The following is a 23,775-nucleotide window of genomic DNA, read 5'->3' as shown; positions in this document are numbered from 1 at the left end:
TTCATCAACACTCTGATAGTCCACAGATAACAGATTGCCTCGAGATTTGCATCGGAAACTACTACTGGTCTTCCAGGGAACGATCAAAGCGTAGACTGTTGGAGACATTACTCCCATGGAGGAAAGTGCGCATGGTGACTGTTGTATTCAATCCCGAGGCAATTTCTGTGTTTCAATCCACAATTTGAAGGTCCAGAGGTTACAGAATGCCTCCAGATGTGCATCGTAAACTACTACTGGTCTTCCAGGGAACGATCAAAGCGTAGACCGTTGGAGACATTACTCCCATGGAGGAAAGTGCGCATGGTGACCGTTGTATTCAATCCCGATGCAATTTCTGTGTTTCATCAACACTCTGATAGTCCACAGATTACAGATTGTCTTCAGATGTGCATCGGAAACTACTACTGGTCTTCCACGGAACGATCAAAACGTAGACTGTTTGAGTCATTACTCCCATAAAGGAAAGTGCGAATGGTGACTGTTGTATTCAGTCCCGATGCAATTTCTGTGTTTCATTAACACTCTGATAGTCCACAGATTACAGAATGCCTCAAGATGAGCATCGGAAACTACTACTGGTCTTCCAGGGAACGATCAAAGCATAGAATGTTTGAGACATTACTCCCATGGAGGAACATTCTCATGGTGACTGTTGTATTCAATCACGATGCAATCTCTGTGTTTCATCAGCACTCTGATAGTCCACAGATTACAGAACGCCTGCAGATGTGCATAGGAAACTACTACTGGTTTTCCAAGGAACGATCAAATCGTAGACTGTTAGAGACATTACTTCCATGGTGGAAAGTGCGCATGGTGCCTGTTGTATTCAATTCCGATGCAATTTTTGTGTTTCCTCAACACTCTGATAGTACACAGATTACAGAATGCCACCAGATGTGCATCGGAAACTACTACTGGTCTTCCAGAGAACGATCAAAGCATAGTCAGTTTGAGACATACCTCCCGTGGAGGAAAGTGCGCATGGCGACTGTTGTATTCAATCCCGATGCAATTTCTGTGTTTCATCAACACTCTTACAGTCCACTGATTACAGAATGCCTCCAGATGTGCATCGGAACTACTACTGGTCTTCCAGGGAACGATCAAAGCGTAGACTGTTTGAGACATTACTCAGACGGAGGAAAGTGCACTTGGGGACTGTAGTCAATCCCGATGCAATTTCTGTGTTTTATCAACAGTCTGATAGACCACAGATTACAGAATGCTTCCAGATGTGCATCGGAAACTACTGCTGGTCTTCCGGGGAACGATCAAAACGTAGACTGTTTGAGAGATTACTCCCATGGAGGAAAGTGCGCATTGTGACCGTTGTATTCAATCCCGATGCAATTTCTGTGTTTCATCAACAGTCTGAGAGTCCACAGATTACAGAATGCCTCCAGATGTGCATCGGTAACTACTACTGGTCTTCCAGGGAACGATCAAAGCGTAGACTGTTTGAGACATTACTCCCATGGTGGAAAGTGCGCATGGTGACTTTTGTATTCAATCCCGAAGCAATTTCTGTGTTTCAATACACACTTTGAAGGTCCAAAGATTACAGAATGCCTCCAGATGTGCATCGGAAACTACTACTGGCCTTCCAGTGAACGATCAAAGCGTAGACTGTTTGAGAGTTACCCCCATGGAGGAAAATGCGCATGGTGACTGTTGTATTCAATCCCGACGCAATTTCTGTGTTTCATCAACACTCAGATAGTTCACAGATAACAGAATGCCTCCAGATGTGCATCGGAAACTACTACTGGTCTTCCAGGGAATGAACAAAGCGTAGACTGTTACAGACATTACTGCCATGGAGGAAAGTGCGCATGATGACTGTTGTATTTAATCCCGATGCAATTTATGTGTTTCATCAACACTCTTATAGTCCACAGATTACAGAATGCCTCCATATGTGCATCGGAAACTACTACTGGTCTTCCAGGGAACGATCAAAGCGTAGACTGTTTGAGACACTGCTCCCTTGGAGGAAAGTGCGCATGGTGACTGTTATATTCAATTCCGATGCAATTTCTGTGGTTCATCAACACTCAGATAGTCCACAGATTACAGAATGCTTCCAGATGAGCATCGGAAACTACTACTGGTCTTCAAGGGAACGATCAAAGCGTAGACTGTTTGAGAATTACCCCATGGAGGAAAGAGGGTATGGTGTCTGTTGTATTCAATCCCGCTGCAATATCTGTGTTTCATCAACACTCTGATAGTCCACAGATTACAGATTGCCTCCACATGTGCTTCGGAAACTACTACTAGTCTTCCAGGGAACGATCAAAGCGTGGACTGTTTGAGACATTACTTTTATGGAGGAAAGTGCGCATGGAGACTGTCGTATTCAATCCCGATGCAATTTCTTTGTTTCATCAACACTATGATAGTCCACAGATTACAGAATGCCTCCAGATATGCATCAGAAACTACTACTGGCTTCCAGCTAACGATCAAAGCGTAGACTGTTTGAGACATTACTCCCATGGAGGAAAGTGCGCATAGTGAATGTTGTACTCAATCCCGATGCAATTTCTGTGTTTCATCAACACTCTGATAGTCCACAGATTACAGAAAGCCTCGAGATGTGCATCGGAAACTACTACTGGTCTTCCAGGGAACGATCAAAGCGTAGACTTTTAGAGACATTACTCCTATGGAGGAAAGTGCGCATGGTGACTGTTGTATTCAATCCCGATGCAATTTCTGTGTTTCATCAACACTCAAATAGTCGACAGATTACAGAATGCCACCAGATGTGCATCGGAAACTACTACTGGTCTTCCAGGGGACGATCAAAGCGTAAAGACTTTGAGACATTACTCCCATTGTGAAAGGTGCGCATGGTGACTGTTGTATTCAATCCCGATGCAATTTCTGTGTTTCAACAACAGTCCGATTCTCCACAGATTACAGAATTCCTCCAGATGTGCTTCGGAAACTACTACTGGTCTTCCAGGGAACGATCAAAGCGTAGACTGTTTGAGACATTACTCCCACTGAGGAAAGTTCACTTGGTGACTGTTGTATTCAATCCCGACGCAATTTCTGTGTTTCATCAACACTATGATAGTCTACAAATTACAGAATGCCACCAGATGTGCATCGGAAACTACTACTGGTCTTCCAGGGAACGATCAAAGCATAGACTGTTGGAGACATTACTCCCATGGAGGAAAGTGCGCATGGTGACTGTTGTATTCAATCACGAGGCAATTTCTGTGTTTCAATCCACACTTTGAAGGTCCAGAGATTACAGAATGCCTCCAGATGTGCTTCGGAAACTACTACAGGTCTTCCAGGGAACGATCAAAGCGTAGACTGTTTGAGGCATTACTTTTATGGAGGAAAGTGCGCATGGTGACTGTTGTATTCAATACCGATGCAATTTCTGTGTTTCATCAACACTATGATAGTCCACAGATTACAGAATGCCTCCAGATATGCATCAGAAACTACTACTGGATTCCAGCTAACGATCAAAGTGTAGACTGTTTGAGACATTATTCCCATGGAGGATCGTGTTCATGGTGAATGTTGTACTCAATCCCGATGCAATTTCTGTGTTTCATCAACACTCTGATAGTCCACAGATTACAGAAAGCCTCGAGATGTGCATCGGAAACTACTACTGGTCTTCCAGGGAACGATCAAAGCGTAGACTGTTAGAGACATTACTCCCATGGAGGAAAGTGCGCATGGTGACTGTTGTATTCTATACCGATGCAATTTCTGTGTTTCAACAACAGTCTGATTCTCCACAGATTACAGAATTCCTCCAGATGTGCTTCGGAAACTACTACTGGTCTTCCAGGGAACGATCAAAGCGTAGACTGTTAGAGACATTACTCCCACGGAGGAAAGTTCACATGGTGACTGTTGTATTCAATCCCGATGCAATTTCTGTGTTGCATCAACACTCTGATAGTCTACAGATTACAGCATGCCACCAGATGTGCATCGGAAACTACTACTGGTCTTCCAGGGAACGATCAAAACGTAGACTGTTTGAGACATTACTCCCGTGGAGGTAAGTGCTCATGGTGACTGGGTATTCAATCCAGATGGAATTATTGTGTTTCATCAACACTTTTGAAGGTCCACAGATTACAGAATGCCTCCATATGTGCATCGGAAACTACTACTGGTCTTCCAGGGAACGATCAAAGCGTAGACTGTTTGAGACACTGCTAATTTGGAGGAAAGTGCGCATGGTGACTGTTATATTCAATTCCGATGCAATTTTTGTGGTTCATCAACACTCAGATAGTCCACAGATTACAGAATGCTTCCAGATGTGCATCGGAAACTACTACTGGTCTTCCAAGGAATAATCAAATCGTAGACTGTTAGAGACATTACTACAATGGAGGAAAGTGCGAATGCTGACTGTTATATTCAATTCGATGCAATTTCTGTGTTTCATCAACACTCAGACAGTATACAGATTGCAGAATGATTCCAGATGTGCATCGGAAACTACTACTGGTCTTCAAGTGAACGATCAAAGCGTAGACTGTTTGAGAATTGTCCCCATGGACGAAAGTGCGCATGGTGACTGTTGTATTCAATCCCGATGCAATTTCTGTGTTTCATCAACACTCTGATAGTCCACAGATAACAGATTGCCTCCAGATGTGCATCGGAAACTACTACTGGTCTTCCAGGGAACGATCAAAGCGTAGACTGTTGGAGACATTACTCCCATGGAGGAAAGTGCGCATGGTGACTGTTGTATTCAATCCCGAGGCAATTTCTGTGTTTCAATCCACACTTTGGAGGTCCAGAGATTACAGAATGCCTCCAGATGTGCATCGGAAACTACTGCAGGTCTTCCAGGGAACGATCAAAGCGTAGACTGTTGGAGACATTACTCCCATGGAGGAAAGTGCGCATGGTGACTGTTGTATTCAATCCCGAGGCAATTTCTGTGTTTCAATCCACACTTTGAAGGTCCAGAGATTACAGAATGCCTCCAGATGTGCATCGGAAACTACTGCAGGTCTTCCAGGGAACGAGCAAAGCGTAGACTGTTTGAGAATTACCCCATGGAGGAAAGAGGGCATGGTGTCTGTTGTATTCAATCCCGCTGCAATATCTGTGTTTCATCAACCCTCTGATAGTCCACAGATTACATATTGCGTCCAGATGTGCTTCGGAAACTACTACTGGTCTTCCAGGGAACGATCAAAGCGTAGACTGTTTGAGACATTACTTTTATGGAGGAAAGTGCGCATGGTCACTGTTGTATCCAATCCCGATGCTATTTATGTGTTTCATCATCACTATGATAGTCCACAGATTACAGAATGCCACCAGATATGCATCACAAACTACTACTGGCATCCAGCTAACGATCAAATCGTAGACTGTTTGAGACATAATTCCCATGGAGGAAAGTGCGCATGGTGACTGTTGTACTCAATCCCGATGCAATTTCTGTGTTTCATCAACACTATGATAGTCCACAGATTACAGAATGCCACCAGATATGCATCACAAACTACTACTGGCATCCAGCTAACGATCAAATCGTAGACTGTTTGAGACATAATTCCCATGGAGGAAAGTGCGCATGGTGACTGTTGTACTCAATCCCGATGCAATTTCTGTGTTTCATCAACACTCTGATAGTCCACAGATTACAGAAAGCCTCGAGATGTGCATCGGAAACTACTGCTGGTCTTCCAGGGAACGATCAAAGCGTAGACTGTTAGAGACATTACTTCCATGGAGGAAAGTGCGCATGGTGACGGCTTTATTCAATCCCGATGTAATTTCTGTGTTTCATCAACACTCTGATAGTCCACAGATTACAGAATGCCTCCAGATGTGCATCGTAAACTACTACTGGTCTTCCAGGGAACGATCAAAGCGTAGACTGTTGGAGACATTACTCCCATGGAGGAAAGTGCGCATGGTGACTGTTGTATTCAATCCCGATGCAATTTCTGTGTTTCATCAACACTCTGATAGTCCACAGATTACAGATTGTCTTCAGATGTGCATCGGAAACTACTACTGGTCTTCCACGGAACGATCAAAACGTAGACTGTTTGAGTCATTACTCCCATAAAGGAAAGTGCGAATGGTGACTGTTGTATTCAGTCCCGATGCAATTTCTGTGTTTCATTAACACTCTGATAGTCCACAGATTACAGAATGCCTCAAGATGAGCATCGGAAACTACTACTGGTCTTCCAGGGAACGATCAAAGCATAGAATGTTTGAGACATTACTCCCATGGAGGAACGTTCTCATGGTGACTGTTGTATTCAATCACGATGCAATTTCTGTGTTTCATCAGCACTCTGATAGTCCACAGATTACAGAACGCCTGCAGATGTGCATAGGAAACTACTTCTGGTCTTTCAAGGAACGATCAAATCGTAGACTGTTAGAGACATTACTTCCATGGAGGAAAGTGCGCATGGTGCCTGTTGTATTCAATTCCGATGCAATTTTTGTGTTTCCTCAACACTCTGATAGTACACAGATTACAGAATGCCACCAGATGTGCATCGGAAACTACTACTGGTCTTCCAGAGAACGATCAAAGCATAGTCAGTTTGAGACATACCTCCCGTGGAGGAAAGTGCGCATGGCGACTGTTGTATTCAATCCCGATGCAATTTCTGTGTTTCATCAACACTCTTACAGTCCACTGATTACAGAATGCCTCCAGATGTGCATTGGAACTACTACTGGTCTTCCAGGGAACGATCAAAGCGTAGACTGTTTGAGACATTACTCCCATGGTGGAAAGTGCGCATGGTGACTTTTGTATTCAATCCCGAAGCAATTTCTGTGTTTCAATACACACTTTGAAGGTCCAAAGATTACAGAATGCCTCCTGATGTGCATCGGAAACTACTACTGGCCTTCCAGTGAACGATCAAAGCGCAGACTGTTTGAGAGTTACCCCCATGGAGGAAAGTGCGCATGGTGACTGTTGTATTCAATCCCGACGCAATTTTTGTGTTTCATCAACACTCAGATAGTTCACAGATAACAGAATGCCTCCAGATGTGCATCGGAAACTACTACTGGTCTTCCAGGGAATGAACAAAGCGTAGACTGTTACAGACATTACTGCCATGGAGGAAAGTGCGCATGATGACTGTTGTATTTAATCCCGATGCAATTTATGTGTTTCATCAACACTCTTATAGTCCACAGATTACAGAATGCCTCCATATGTGCATCGGAAACTACTACTGGTCTTCCAGGGAACGATCAAACGTAGACTGTTTGAGACACTGCTCCCTTGGAGGAAAGTGCGCATGGTGACTGTTATATTCAATTCCGATGCAATTTCTGTGGTTCATCAACAATCAGATAGTCCACAGATTACAGAATGCTTCCAGATGAGCATCGGAAACTACTACTGGTCTTCAAGGGAACGATCAAAGCGTAGACTGTTTGAGAATTACCCCATGGAGGAAAGAGGGTATGGTGTCTGTTGTATTCAATCCCGCTGCAATATCTGTGTTTCATCAACACTCTGATAGTCCACAGATTACAGATTGCCTCCACATGTGCTTCGGAAACTACTACTGGTCTTCCAGGGAACGATCAAAGCGTGGACTGTTTGAGACATTACTTTTATGGAAGAAAGTGCGCATGGTGACTGTCGTATTCAATCCCGATGCAATTCCTTAGTTTCATCAACACTATGATAGTCCACAGATTACAGAATGCATCCAGATATGCATCAGAAACTACTACTGGCTTCCAGCTAACGATCAAAGCGTAGACTGTTTGAGACATTACTCCCATGGAGGAAAGTGCGCATAGTGAATGTTGTACTCAATCCCGATGCAATTTCTGTGTTTCATCAACACTCTGATAGTCCACAGATTACAGAAAGCCTCGAGATGTGCATCGGAAACTACTACTGGTCTTCCAGGGAACGATCAAAGCGTAGACTGTTAGAGACATTACTCCTATGGAGGAAAGTGCGCATGGTGACTGTTGTATTCAATCCCGATGCAATTTCTGTGTTTCATCAACACTCAAATAGTCGACAGATTACAGAATGCCACCAGATGTGCATCGGAAACTACTACTGGTCTTCCAGGGGACGATCAAAGCGTAAAGACTTTGAGACATTACTCCCATTGTGAAATGTGCGCATGGTGACTGTTGTATTCAATCCCGATGCAATTTCTGTGTGTCAACAACAGTCCGATTCTCCACAGATTACAGAATTCCTCCAGATGTGCTTCGGAAACTACTACTGGTCTTCCAGGGAACGATCAAAGCGTAGACTGTTTGAGACATTACTCCCACGGAGGAAAGTTCACTTGGTGACTGTTGTATTCAATCCCGACGCAATTTCTGTGTTTCATCAACACTCTGATAGTCTACAGATTACAGAATGCCACCAGATGTGCATCGGAAACTACTACTGGTCTTCCAGGGAACGATCAAAGCGTAGACTGTTTGAGACATTACTCCCGTGGAGGAAAGTGCTCATGGTGACTGGGTATTCAATCCAGATGCAATTATTGTGTTTCATCAACACTTTTGAAGGTCCACAGATTACAGAATGCCTCCATATGTGCATCGGAAACTACTACTGGTCTTCCAGGGAACGATCAAAGCGTAGACTGTTTGAGACACTGCTAATTTGGAGGAAAGTGCGCATGGTGACTGTTATATTCAATTCCGATGCAATTTTTGTGGTTCATCAACACTCAGATAGTCCACAGATTACAGAATGCTTCCAGATGTGCATCGGAAACTACTACTGGTCTTCCAGGGAATAATCAAATCGTAGACTGTTAGAGACATTACTACAATGGAGGAAAGTGCGAATGCTGACTGTTATATTCAATTCGATGCAATTTCTGTGTTTCATCAACACTCAGACAGTATACAGATTACAGAATGATTCCAGATGTGCATCGGAAACTACTACTGGTCTTCAAGGGAACGATCAAAGCGTAGACTGTTTGAGAATTGTCCCCATGGACGAAAGTGCGCATGGTGACTGTTGTATTCAATCCCGATGCAATTTCTGTGTTTCATCAACACTCTGATAGTCCACAGATAACAGATTGCCTCCAGATGTGCATCGGAAACTACTACTGGTCTTCCAGGGAACGATCAAAGCGTAGACTGTTGGAGACATTACTCCCATGGAGGAAAGTGCGCATGGTGACTGTTGTATTCAATCCCGAGGCAATTTCTGTGTTTCAATCCACACTTTGGAGGTCCAGAGATTACAGAATGCCTCCAGATGTGCATCGGAAACTACTGCAGGTCTTCCAGGGAACGATCAAAGCGTAGACTGTTGGAGACATTACTCCCATGGAGGAAAGTGCGCATGGTGACTGTTGTATTCAATCCCGAGGCAATTTCTGTGTTTCAATCCACACTTTGAAGGTCCAGAGATTACAGAATGCCTCCAGATGTGCATCGGAAACTACTGCAGGTCTTCCAGGGAACGAGCAAAGCGTAGACTGTTTGAGAATTACCCCATGGAGGAAAGAGGGCATGGTGTCTGTTGTATTCAATCCCGTTGCAATATCTGTGTTTCATCAACCCTCTGATAGTCCACAGATTACATATTGCGTCCAGATGTGCTTCGGAAACTACTACTGGTCTTCCAGGGAACGATCAAAGCGTAGACTGTTTGAGACATTACTTTTATGGAGGAAAGTGCGCATGGTCACTGTTGTATCCAATCCCGATGCTATTTATGTGTTTCATCAACACTATGATAGTCCACAGATTACAGAATGCCACCAGATATGCATCACAAACTACTACTGGCATCCAGCTAACGATCAAATCGTAGACTGTTTGAGACATAATTCCCATGGAGGAAAGTGCGCATGGTGACTGTTGTACTCAATCCCGATGCAATTTCTGCGTTTCATCAACACTCTGAAGTCCACAGATTACAGAAAGCCTCGAGATGTGCATCGGAAACTACTGCTGGTCTTCCAGGGAACGATCAAAACGTAGACTGTTAGAGACATTTTTCCCATGGAGGAAAGTGCACATGGTGACTGTTGTATTCAATCCCGATGCAATTTCTGTGTTTCATCAACACTCAAATAGTCGACAGATTACAGAATGCCACCAGATGTGCATCGGAAACTACTACTGGTCTTACAGGGGACGATCAAAGCGTAAAGACTTTGAGACATTACTCCCATTGTGAAAGGTTCGCATGGTGACTGTTGTATTCAATCCCTGTGTAATTTCTGTGTTTCAACAACAGTCTGATAGTCCACCGATTACAGAATGCCTCCAGATGTGCATCGGAAACTACTACTGGTCTTCCAGGAAACGATCAAAGAGTAGACTGTTTGAGACGTTACTCCCATGGAGGAATGTGCGCATGGTGACTGTTGCATTCATTTCCGATGCAATTTCTGTGTCTCATCAACACTCTGATAGTCTACAGATTACAGAATGATACTAGATGTGCATCGGAAACTACTACTGTTCTTCCAGGGAACTATCAAAGCGTAGACTCTTTGAGACATTATTCCCATGGAGGAAAGTGCGCATGGTGACTGTTGTATTCAATCCTGTCGCAATTTCTGTGTTTCATTAACACTCAGATAGTCCACAGATTACAGAATGCCTCCAGATGTGCATCGGAGACTACTACTGGTCTTCCAGGGAATGATCAAAGTGTAGACTGTTCGAGACATTACGTTTATGGAGGAATGTGTGCATGGTAACTGTTGTATTAAATCCCGATGCAATTTCTGTGTTTCATCAACACTCTGATAGTCCACAGATTACAGAATGCCTCCAGATGTGCATCGGCAACAAACACTGGTTTTCATGGGAACGATCAAAGCGTAGTCTGTTTGAGACATTACTACCATGGAGGAAAGTGCGCATGGTGACTGTTGAATTCAATCCCGATGCAATTATTGTGTTCCATCAAAACTTTGAAGGTCCACAGATTACAGAATGCCTCCAGATGTGCATCAGAAACTACTACTGGTCTTCCAGGGAAGGATCAAATCGTAGACTGTTTGAGACACTGCTCCCTTGGAGGACAGTGCGCATGGTGACTGTTGTATTGAATCCCGATGCAATATCTGTCTTTCATCAACACTCTGATAGTCCACAGATTACAGAATGCCTCCAGATGTGCATCTGAAACTACTACTGGTCTTCTAGGGAACGATCAAACCGTAGACTGTTTCAGGGTTACTCCCATGGAGGAAAGTGCGCATGGTGACAGTTATATTCAATTAAGATGCAATTTCTGTGTTTCATCAACACTCAGATAGTCCACAGATTACAGAATGCTTCCAGATGTGCATCGGAAACTACTACTGGTCTTCCAGGGAATGATCAAAGCGTAGACTGTTTGAGACTTTACTCCCGTGGAGGAAAGTGCGCATGGTGACTGGGTATTCAATCCCGATGCAATTTCTGTGTTTCATCAACACTCTGATACTCCACAGATTACAGAATTCCTCCAGATGTGCTTCCGAAACTACTACTGGTCTTCCAGGGAACGATCAAAGCGCAGACTGTTTGAGACATTACTCCCACGGAGGAAAGTGCACTTGGTGACTGTAGTCAATCCCGATGCAATTTCTGTGTTTCATCAACAGTCTGATAGTCCACAGATTACAGAATGCCTCCAGATGAGCATCGGAAACTACTGCTGGTCTTCCAGGGTACGATCAAAGCGTAGACTGTTTGAGACATTACTCCCATGGAGGTAAGTGCGCATGGTGACTGTTGTATTCAATCCCGATGCAATTTCTGTGTTTCATCAACAGTCTGATAGTCCACAGATTACAGAATGCCTCCAGATGTGCATCGGAAACCTCTGCTGGTCTTCCAGGGAACGATCAAAGCGTAGACTGTTTGAGACATTACTCCCATGGAGGAAAGTGCGCATGATGACTGTTGTATTCAATCCCGATGCAATTTCTGTGTTTCATCAACACACTGATAGTCCACAGATTACAGAATGCCACCAGATGTGCATCGGAAGCTACTACTTGTCTTCCGGGGAACGATCAAAGCGTAGACTGTTTGAGACACTGTTCGCATGGAGCAAAGTGCGCATGGTGACTTTTGTATTGAATCCGATGCCATTTCTGTGTTCCATCAACACTCTGATAGTCCACAGATTACAGAATGCCTCCATATGTGCATCGGAAACTACTACTGGTCTTCCAGGGAACGATCAAACGTAGACTGTTTGAGACACTGCTCCCTTGGAGGAAAGTGCGCATGGTGACTGTTATATTCAATTCCGATGCAATTTCTGTGGTTCATCAACAATCAGATAGTCCACAGATTACAGAATGCTTCCAGATGAGCATCGGAAACTACTACTGGTCTTCAAGGGAACGATCAAAGCGTAGACTGTTTGAGAATTACCCCATGGAGGAAAGAGGGTATGGTGTCTGTTGTATTCAATCCCGCTGCAATATCTGTGTTTCATCAACACTCTGATAGTCCACAGATTACAGATTGCCTCCACATGTGCTTCGGAAACTACTACTGGTCTTCCAGGGAACGATCAAAGCGTGGACTGTTTGAGACATTACTTTTATTTAAGAAAGTGCGCATGGTGACTGTCGTATTCAATCCCGATGCAATTCCTTTGTTTCATCAACACTATGATAGTCCACAGATTACAGAATGCATCCAGATATGCATCAGAAACTACTACTGGCTTCCAGCTAACGATCAAAGCGTAGACTGTTTGAGACATTACTCCCATGGAGGAAAGTGCGCATAGTGAATGTTGTACTCAATCCCGATGCAATTTCTGTGTTTCATCAACACTCTGATAGTCCACAGATTACAGAAAGCCTCGAGATGTGCATCGGAAACTACTACTGGTCTTCCAGGGAACGATCAAAGCGTAGACTGTTAGAGACATTACTCCTATGGAGGAAAGTGCGCATGGTGACTGTTGTATTCAATCCCGATGCAATTTCTGTGTTTCATCAACACTCAAATAGTCGACAGATTACAGAATGCCACCAGATGTGCATCGGAAACTACTACTGGTCTTCCAGGGGACGATCAAAGCGTAAAGACTTTGAGACATTACTCCCATTGTGAAATGTGCGCATGGTGACTGTTGTATTCAATCCCGATGCAATTTCTGTGTGTCAACAACAGTCCGATTCTCCACAGATTACAGAATTCCTCCAGATGTGCTTCGGAAACTACTACTGGTCTTCCAGGGAACGATCAAAGCGTAGACTGTTTGAGACATTACTCCCACGGAGGAAAGTTCACTTGGTGACTGTTGTATTCAATCCCGACGCAATTTCTGTGTTTCATCAACACTCTGATAGTCTACAGATTACAGAATGCCACCAGATGTGCATCGGAAACTACTACTGGTCTTCCAGGGAACGATCAAAGCGTAGACTGTTTGAGACATTACTCCCGTGGAGGAAAGTGCTCATGGTGACTGGGTATTCAATCCAGATGCAATTATTGTGTTTCATCAACACTTTTGAAGGTCCACAGATTACAGAATGCCTCCATATGTGCATCGGAAACTACTACTGGTCTTCCAGGGAACGATCAAAGCGTAGACTGTTGGAGACATTACTCCCATGGAGGAAAGTGCGCATTTTGACTGTTGTATTCAATCACGAGGCAATTTCTGTGTTTTAATCCACACTTTGAAGGTCCAGAGATTACAGAATGCCTCCAGATGTGCATCGGAAACTACTACAGGTCTTCCAGGGAACGATCAAAGCGTAGACTGTTTGAGAATTACCCCATGGAGGAAAGAGGGCATGGTGTCTGTTGTATTCAATCCCGCTGCAATATCTGTGTTTCATCAACACTCTGATAGTCCACAGATTACAGATTGCCTCCAGATGTGCTTCGTAAACTACTACTGGTCTTCCAGGGAACGATCAAAGCGTAGACTGTTTGAGGCATTACTTTTATGGAGGAAAGTGCGCATGGTGACTGTTGTATTCAATCCCGATGCAATTTCTGTGTTTCTTCAACACTATGATAGTCCACAGATTACAGAATGCCTCCAGATATGCATCAGAAACTACTACTTGCTTCCAGCTAACCATCAAAGTGTAGACTGTTTGAGACATTATTCCCATGGAGGAAAGTGTTCATGGTGAATGTTGTACTCAATCCCGATGCAATTTATGTGTTTCATCAACACTCTGATAGTCCACAGATTACAGAAAGCCTCGAGATGTGCATCGGAAACTACTACTGGTCTTCCAGGGAACGATCAAAGCGTAGACTGTTAGAGACATTACTCCCATGGAGGAAAGTGCGCATGGTGACTGTTGTATTCAATCCCGATGCAATTTCTATGTTTCATCAACACTCAAATAGTCGACAGATTACAGAATGCCACCAGATGTGCATCGGAAACTACTACTGGTCTTCCAGGGGACGATCAAAGCGTAAAGAGTTTGAGACATTACTCCCATGGTGAAAGGTGCACATGGTGACTTGTATTCTATCCCGATGCAATTTCTGTGTTTCAACAACAGTCTGATTCTCCACAGATTACAGAATTCCTCCAGATGTGCTTCGGAAACTACTACTGGTCTTCCAGGGAACGATCAAAGCGTAGACTGTTAGAGACATTACTCCCACGGAGGAAAGTCCACTTGGTGACTGTTGTATTCAATCCCGATGCAATTTCTGTGTTTCATCAACACTCTGATAGTCTACAGATTACAGCATGCCACCTGATGTGCATCGGAAACTACTACTGGTCTTCCAGGGAACGATCAAAACGTAGACTGTTTGAGATATTACTCCCGTGGAGGTAAGTGCTCATGGTGACTGGGTATTCAATCCAGATGGAATTATTGTGTTTCATCAACACTTTTGAAGGTCCACAGATTACAGAATGCCTCCAGATGTGCATCGGAAACTACTACTGGTCTTCCAGGGAATAATCAAATCGTAGACTGTTAGAGACATTACTACAATGGAGGAAAGTGCGAATGCTGACTGTTATATTCAATTCGATGCAATTTCTGTGTTTCATCAACACTCAGACAGTATACAGATTACAGAATGATTCCAGATGTGCATCGGAAACTACTACTGGTCTTCAAGGGAACGATCAAAGCGTAGACTGTTTGAGAATTGTCCCCATGGACGAAAGTGCGCATGGTGACTGTTGTATTCAATCCCGATGCAATTTCTGTGTTTCATCAACACTCTGATAGTCCACAGATAACAGATTGCCTCCAGATGTGCATCGGAAACTACTACTGGTCTTCCAGGGAACGATCAAAGCGTAGACTGTTGGAGACATTACTCCCATGGAGGAAAGTGCGCATGGTGACTGTTGTATTCAATCCCGAGGCAATTTCTGTGTTTCAATCCACACTTTGGAGGTCCAGAGATTACAGAATGCCTCCAGATGTGCATCGGAAACTACTGCAGGTCTTCCAGGGAACGATCAAAGCGTAGACTGTTGGAGACATTACTCCCATGGAGGAAAGTGCGCATGGTGACTGTTGTATTCAATCCCGAGGCAATTTCTGTGTTTCAATCCACACTTTGAAGGTCCAGAGATTACAGAATGCCTCCAGATGTGCATCGGAAACTACTGCAGGTCTTCCAGGGAACGAGCAAAGCGTAGACTGTTTGAGAATTACCCCATGGAGGAAAGAGGGCATGGTGTCTGTTGTATTCAATCCCGCTGCAATATCTGTGTTTAATCAACCCTCTGATAGTCCACAGATTACATATTGCGTCCAGATGTGCTTCGGAAACTACTACTGGTCTTCCAGGGAACGATCAAAGCGTAGACTGTTTGAGACATTACTTTTATGGAGGAAAGTGCGCATGGTCACTGTTGTATCCAATCCCGATGCTATTTATGTGTTTCATCAACACTATGATAGTCCACAGATTACAGAATGCCACCAGATATGCATCACAAACTACTACTGGCATCCAGCTAACGATCAAATCGTAGACTGTTTGAGACATAATTCCCATGGAGGAAAGTGCGCATGGTGACTGTTGTACTCAATCCCGATGCAATTTCTGCGTTTCATCAACACTCTGAAGTCCACAGATTACAGAAAGCCTCGAGATGTGCATCGGAAACTACTGCTGGTCTTCCAGGGAACGATCAAAACGTAGACTGTTAGAGACATTTTTCCCATGGAGGAAAGTGCACATGGTGACTGTTGTATTCAATCCCGATGCAATTTCTGTGTTTCATCAACACTCAAATAGTCGACAGATTACAGAATGCCACCAGATGTGCATCGGAAACTACTACTGGTCTTACAGGGGACGATCAAAGCGTAAAGACTTTGAGACATTACTCCCATTGTGAAAGGTTCGCATGGTGACTGTTGTATTCAATCCCTATGTAATTTCTGTGTTTCAACAACAGTCTGATAGTCCACCGATTACAGAATGCCTCCAGATGTGCATCGGAAACTACTACTGGTCTTCCAGGAAACGATCAAAGAGTAGACTGTTTGAGACGTTACTCCCATGGAGGAATGTGCGCATGGTGACTGTTGCATTCATTTCCGATGCAATTTCTGTGTCTCATCAACACTCTGATAGTCTACAGATTACAGAATGATACTAGATGTGCATCGGAAACTACTACTGTTCTTCCAGGGAACTATCAAAGCGTAGACTCTTTGAGACATTATTCCCATGGAGGAAAGTGCGCATGGTGACTGTTGTATTCAATCCTGTCGCAATTTCTGTGTTTCATTAACACTCAGATAGTCCACAGATTACAGAATGCCTCCAGATGTGCATCGGAGACTACTACTGGTCTTCCAGGGAATGATCAAAGTGTAGACTGTTCGAGACATTACGTTTATGGAGGAATGTGTGCATGGTAACTGTTGTATTAAATCCCGATGCAATTTCTGTGTTTCATCAACACTCTGATAGTCCACAGATTACAGAATGCCTCCAGATGTGCATCGGCAACAAACACTGGTTTTCATGGGAACGATCAAAGCGTAGTCTGTTTGAGACATTACTACCATGGAGGAAAGTGCACTTGGTGACTGTAGTCAATCCCGATGCAATTTCTGTGTTTCATCAACAGTCTGATAGTCCACAGATTACAGAATGCCTCCAGATGTGCATCGGAAACCTCTGCTGGTCTTCCAGGGAACGATCAAAGCGTAGACTGTTTGAGACATTACTCCCATGGAGGAAAGTGCGCATGATGACTGTTGTATTCAATCCCGATGCAATTTCTGTGTTTCATCAACACACTGATAGTCCACAGATTACAGAATGCCACCAGTTGTGCATCGGAAGCTACTACTTGTCTTCCGGGGAACGATCAAAGCGTAGACTGTTTGAGACACTGTTCGCATGGAGGAAAGTGCGCATGGTGACTTTTGTATTGAATCCGATGCCATTTCTGTGTTCCATCAACACTCTGATAGTCCACAGATTACAGAATGCCTCCAGATGTGCATCGGAAACTAATACTGGTCTTCAAGGGAACGATCAAAGCGTAGACTGTTTGAGACATTACTTCCATGGAGGAAAGTGCGCATGGTGACGTATTCAATCCCGGCGCAATATCTGTGTTTCATCAACCCTCAGATAGTCCACAGTTTACAGAATGCCTCCAGATGTGCATCGGTAAGTACTACTGGTCTTCCAGGGAACGATCAAAGCGTAGACTGTTTGAGACATTACTCCCATGGTGGAAAGTGCGCATGGTGACTCTTGTATTCAATCCCGAGGCAATTTCTGTGTTTCAGTACACACTTTGAAGGTCCACAGATTACAGAATGCCTCCAGATGTGCATCGGATACTACTACTGGTCTTCCAGGGAACGATCAAAGCGTAGACTGTTTGAGAATTACATCCATGGAGGAAAGTGCGCATGGTGACTGTTGTATTCAATCCCGATGCAATCTTTGTGTTTCATCAACACTCTGATAGTCTACAGATTACAGAATGCCTCCAGATGTGTTTCGGAAGCTACTACTGGTCTTCCAGGGAGCGATCAAAGCGTAGACTGTTTGAGATATTACTCCCATGGAGTAAATGCGCATGGTGACTGTTGTATTCAATCCCGATGCAATTTCTGTGTTTCATCAACACTCTGATAGTCTACAGATTACAGAATGCATCCAGATGTGCATCGGAAACTACTACTGGTCTTCCAGGAAACGATCAAAGCGTAGACTGTTTGAGACATTAATCCCGTGGAGGAAAGTGCGCATGGTGACTGGGTATTCAATCCAGATGCAATTATTGTGTTTCATCAACACTTTGAAGGTCCACAGATAACAGAATGCCTCCATATGTGCATCGGAAACTACGACTGGTCTTCCAGGGAACGATCAAAGCGTAGAGTGTTTGAGACACTGCTCCCTTGGAGGAGAGTGCGCATGGTGACTGTTGTATTGAATCCCGATGCAATATCTGTGTTTCGTCAACACTCTGATAGTCCACAGATTACAGAATGCCTCCAGATATGCATCGGAAACTACTACTGGTCTTCTAGGGAACGATCAAAGCGTAGACTGTTTCAAGGTTACTCTCATGGACGAAAGTGCGCATGGTGACTGTTATATTCAATTCCGATGCAATTTCTGTGTTTCATCAACACTCAGATAGTCCACAGATAACAGATTGCCTCCAGATGTGCATCGGAAACTACTGCAGGTCTTCCAGGGAACGATCAAAGCGTAGACTGTTTGAGAATTACCCCATGGAGGAAAGAGGGCATGGTGTCTGTTGTATTCAATAACGCTGCAATATCTGTGTTTCATCAACCCTCTGATAGTCCACAGATTACATATTGCCTCCAGATGTGCTTCGGAAACTACTACTGGTCTTCCAGGGAACGATCAAAGCGTAGACTGTTTGAGACATTACTTTTATGGAGGAAAGTGCGCATGGTGACTGTTGTATCCAATCCCGATGCTATTTATGTGTTTCATCAACACTATGATAGTCCACAGATTACAGAATGCCACCAGATATGCATCACAAACTACTACTGGCATCCAGCTAACGATCAAATCGTAGACTGTTTGAGACATAATTCCCATGGAGGAAAGTGCGCATGGTGACTGTTGTACTCAATCCCGATGCAATTTCTGTGTTTCATCAACACTCTGATAGTCCACAGATTACAGAATGCCTCGAGATGTGCATCGGAAACTACTGCTGGTCTTCCAGGGAACGATCAAAGCGTAGACTGTTAGAGACATTTTTCCCATGGAGGAAAGTGCGCATGGTGACTGTTGTATTCAATCCCGATGCAATTTCTGTGTTTCATCAACTCTCAAATAGTCGACAGATTACAGAATGCCACCAGATGTGCATCGGAAACTACTACTGGTCTTCCAGGGGACGATCAAAGCGTAAAGACTTTGAGACATTACTCCCATTGTGAAAGGTTCGCATGGTGACTGTTGTATTCAATCCCTATGTAATTTCTGTGTTTCAACAACAGTCTGATAGTCCACCGATTACAGAATGCCTCCAGATGTGCATCGGAAACTACTACTGGTCTTCCAGCAAACGATCAAAGAGTAGACTGTTTGAGACGTTACTCCCATGGAGGAATGTGCGCATGGTGACTGTTGCATTCATTTCCGATGCAATTTCTGTGTCTCATCAACACTCTGATAGTCTACAGATCACAGAATGCCACTAGATGTGCATCGGAAACTACTACTGTTCTTCCAGGGAACTATCAAAGCGTAGACTCTTTGAGACATTATTCCCATGGAGGAAAGTGCGCATGGTGACTGTTGTATTCTATCCTGTCGCAATTTCTGTGTTTCATTAATACTCAGATAGTCCACAGATTACAGAATGCCTCCAGATGTGCATCGGAGACTACTACTGGTCTTCCAGGGAAAGATCAAAGTGTAGACTGTTTGAGACATTACTACCATGGAGGAAAGTGCGCATGGTGACTGTTGTATTCAATCCCGATGCAATTATTGTGTTTCATCAAAACTTTGAAGGTCCACAGATTACAGAATGCCTCCAGATGTGCATCAGAAACTACTACTGGTCTTCCAGGGAAGGATCAAATCGTAGACTGTTTGTGACACTGCTCCCTTGGAGGGCAGTGCGCATGGTGACTGTTGTATTGAATCCCGATGCAATATCTGTCTTTCATCAACACTCTGATAGTCCACAGATTACAGAATGCCTCCAGATGTGCATCTGAAACTACTACTGGTCTTCTAGGGAACGATCAAACCGTAGACTGTTTGAGACATTACTCTCACGGAGGAAAGTGCACTTGGTGACTGTTGTATTCAATCCCGATGCAATTATTGTGTTTCATCAAATCTTTGAAGGTCCACAGATTACAGAATGCCTCCAGATGTGCATCAGAAACTACTACTGGTCTTCCAGGGAAGGATCAAATCGTAGACTGTTTGTGACACTGCTCCCTTGGAGGACAGTGCGCATGGTGACTGTTGTATTGAATCCCGATGCAATATCTGTCTTTCATCAACACTCTGATAGTCCACAGATTACAGAATGCCTCCAGATGTGCATCTGAAACTACTACTGGTCTTCTAGGGAACGATCAAACCGTAGACTGTATCAGGGTTACTCCCATGGAGGAAAGTGCGCATGGTGACAGTTATATTCAATTCCGATGCAATTTCTGTGATTCATCAACACTCAGATAGTCCACAGATTACAGAATGCTTCCAGATGTGCATCGGAAACTACTACTGGTCTTCCAGGGAATGATCAAAGCGTAGACTGTTTGAGACTTTACTCCCGTGGAGGAAAGTGCGCATGGTGACTGGGTATTCAATCCCGATGCAATTTCTGTGTTTCATCAACACTCTGATACTCCACAGATTACAGAATTCCTCCAGATGTGCTTCGGAAACTACTACTGGTCTTCCAGGGAACGATCAAAGCGTAGACTGTTTGAGACATTACTCCCACGGAGGAAAGTGCACTTGGTGACTGTAGTCAATCCCGATGCAATTTCTGTGTTTCATCAACAGTCTGATAGTCCACAGATTACAGAATGCCTCCAGATGTGCATCGGAAACTACTGCTGGTCTTCCAGGATACGATCAAAGCGTAGACTGTTTGAGACATTACTCCCATGGAGGTAAGTGCGCATGGTGACTGTTGTATTCAATCCCGATGCAATTTCTGTGTTTCATCAACAGTCTGATAGTCCACAGATTACAGAATGCCTCCAGATGTGCATCGGAAACCTCTGCTGGTCTTCCAGGGAACGATCAAAGCGTAGACTGTTTGAGACATTACTCCCATGGAGGAAAGTGCGCATGATGACTGTTGTATTCAATCCCGATGCAATTTCTGTGTTCCATCAACACTCTGATAGTCCACAGATTACAGAATGCCACCAGATGTGCATCGGAAGCTACTACTGGTCTTCCGGGGAACGATCAAAGCGTAGACTGTTTGAGACACTGTTCGCATGGAGGAAAGTGCGCATGGTGACTTTTGTATTGAATCCGATGCCATTTCTGTGTTCCATCAACACTCTGATAGTCCACAGATTACAGAATGCCTCCAGATGTGCATCGGAAACTACTACTGGTCTTCCAGGGAACGATCAAAGCGTAGACTGTTTGAGAATTACATCCATGGAGGAAAGTGCGCATGGTGACTGTTGTATTCAATCCCGATGCAATCTCTGTGTTTCATCAACACTCTGATAGTACACAGATTACAGAATGCCTCCAGATGTGTTTCGGAAACTACTACTGGTCTTCTAGGGAGCGATCAAAGCGTAGACTGTTTGTGACATTACTCCAATGGAGGAAAGTGCGCTTGGTGAATGTTGTATTCAATCCCGATGCAATTTCTGTGTTTCATCAACAGTCTGATAGTCCACAGATTATAGAATGCCTCCAGATGTGCATTGGAAACTACTTCTGGTCTTCCAGGGAGCGATCAAAGCGTAGACTGTTTGAGATATTACTCCCATGGAGGAAATGCGCATGGTGACTGTTGTATTCAATCCCGATGCAATTTCTGTGTTTCATCAACACTCTGATAGTCTACAGATTACAGAATGCATCCAGATGTGCATCGGAAACTACTACTGGTCTTCCAGGAAACGATCAAAGCGGAGACTGTTTGAGACATTACTCCCGTGGAGGAAAGTGCGCATGGTGACTTTGTATTCAATCCAGATGCAATTATTGTGTTTCATCAACACTTTGAAGGTCCACAGATAACAGAATGCCTCCATATGTGCATCGGAAACTACTACTGGTCTTCCAGGGAACGAACAAAGCGTAGAGTGTTTGAGACACTGCTCCCTTCGAGGAGAGTGCGCATGGTGACTGTTGTATTGAATCCCGATGCAATATCTCTGTTTCGTCAACACTCTGATAGTCCACAGATTACAGAATGCCTCCAGATATGCATCGGAAACTACTACTGGTCCTCTAGGGAACGATCAAAGCGTAGACTGTTTCAAGGTTACTCCCATGGACGAAAGTGCGCATGGTGACTGTTATATTCAATTCCGATGCAATTTCTGTGTCTCATCAACACTCAGATAGTCCACTGATTACAGAATGCATCCAGATATGCATCGGAAACTACTACTAGTCTTCCAGGGAATGATCAAAGCGTAGACTGTATAAGACATTACTTTTATGGAAGAAAGTGCGCATGGTGACTTTTGCATTCATTTCCGATGCAATGTCTGTGTTTCATCAACACTCTGATAGTCTACAGATTACAGAATACCACTAGATGTGCATCGGAAACTACTACTGGTCTTCTAGGGAACGATCAAAGCATAGACTGTTTGAGACACTGCTCCCTTGGAGGAAAGTGCGCATGGTGACTGTTGTATTGAATCCCGATGCAATATATGTCTTTCATCAACACTCTGATAATCCACAGATTACAGAATGCCTCCAGATGTGCATCGGAAACTACTACTGGTCTTCTAGGCAACGATCAAAGCGTAGACTGTTTTGGGGTTACTCCCATGGAGGAAAGTGCGCATGGTGGCAGTTATATTTAACAACGATGCAATATCTGTGTTTCATCAACACTCAGATAGTCCAGAGATTACAGAATGCTTCCAGATGTGCATCGGAAACTACTACTGGTCATCCAGGGAATGATCAAAGCGTAGACTGTTTGAGACATTACTCCGGTGGAGGAAAGTGCGCATGGTGTCTGGGTATTCAATCCGGATGCAATTTCTGTGTTTCATCAACACTCTGATAGTCCACAGATTACAGAATGCCTCCAGATGTGCATCGGAAACTAACACTGGTCTTCCAGGGTACGATCAAAGCGTAGACTGTTTGAGACATTACTCCCATGGAGGAAAGTGCGCATGGTGACTGTTGTATTAAATCCCGATGCAATTTCTGTGTTTCATCAACACTCTGATAGTCCACAGATTACAGAATGCTACGAGACCTGCATCGGAAACTACTACTGGTATTCCAGTGAACGATCAAACCGTAGACTGTTTGAGACATTACTCCCATGGAGGAAAGTGCGCTTGGTGAATGTTGTATTCAATCCCGATGCAATTTCTGTGTTTCATCAACAGTCTGATAGTCCACAGATTATAGAATGCCTCCAGATGTGCATCTTAAACTACTTCTGGTCTTCCAGGGAGCGATCAAAGCGTAGACTGTTTGAGACATTACTCCCAGGGAGGAAATGCGCATGGTGACTGTTGTATTCAATCCCGATGCAATTTCTGTGTTTCATCAACACTCTGATAGTCTACAGATTACAGAATGCATCCAGATGTGCATCGGAAACTACTCCTGGTC

This window comes from Schistocerca gregaria, chromosome 3, assembly GCF_023897955.1.
Source record: "Schistocerca gregaria isolate iqSchGreg1 chromosome 3, iqSchGreg1.2, whole genome shotgun sequence".
In the NCBI taxonomy this organism is placed as follows: Eukaryota; Metazoa; Arthropoda; class Insecta; order Orthoptera; family Acrididae; genus Schistocerca; species Schistocerca gregaria.
This window is presented reverse-complemented; position numbering follows the sequence as displayed.